This window comes from Gymnoscopelus microlampas (assembly GCF_963454915.1).
Source record: "Gymnoscopelus microlampas genome assembly, chromosome: 17".
Lineage (NCBI taxonomy): Eukaryota > Metazoa > Chordata > Actinopteri > Myctophiformes > Myctophidae > Gymnoscopelus > Gymnoscopelus microlampas.
The window spans coordinates 22,512,713-22,513,364 of NC_139954.1; the positions used below are offsets into that span (position 1 = coordinate 22,512,713).

Consider the following 652-nt stretch of genomic DNA (forward strand, 5'->3'; position numbering starts at 1 on the left):
TGTGTCACTCATCGTAAAAAACAAACCAATGGATTTCCAAGCCATAAACATGATGACACATAGTGACACATAGCACTTATTGTTTGGAAATCAGTTAGTTTTGACAAGTGAGCGAGCAAATCATTAGGCTTAGAGCACCAGAGTGGACACTACATAAATGGAAACAACACATATTGCAAATATTTACATTCATGTTCAATGTTCTTGCTTCTTAGAATTAACAGATATGTTATGAAAATATTATGCCACCTAACAGTACTAGAGACAGCATCGTGATTTGTCAACATTTCAAGTAATGAATATGAGGGAGTCTGCTCCATCCTAAAGAGTGATGTCCAGTGGATGAGCAGCAAAAATGTCCCTTAACATCACACTCATTTTAGCACAGCTTACCCATTCAAGAGAAGGCACAGGGAGTGACATGGTGGCAGACACAGACGGGATGAAGGGCATTGGCTCTCATACGACAGGAATATTCATGGAGGCAAATGGGGGGCTAAACAGGTAACCCTTGCTAAATGACAGTCCATCTTCAACATTGCAGTCCAAGCTTTGCCTGCAATGGAGTTGGCCGGGAAAGTCTTGACAGGAAGTTTCAGTTTTGTCACATAAAGGCATGTTTCTGTTCAGGGGGAGATAGGAGTCAGTATAT

At 41.1% G+C, this 652-nt stretch overlaps 1 protein-coding gene across 1 annotated transcript in view; it reads right to left on the minus strand.

The window, feature by feature from the left end:
* Nucleotides 1-410: 410 nt before the first annotated feature.
* impg2a (interphotoreceptor matrix proteoglycan 2a) overlaps nucleotides 411-652 on the minus strand; it is a gene marked incomplete at its 5' end in the record, with an annotated part of 23,950 nt that continues 23,708 nt past the window's right edge. Inside the window, one exon of the mRNA XM_084084189.1 lies at nucleotides 411-622. The remainder of the gene's footprint in view (nucleotides 623-652) is intronic.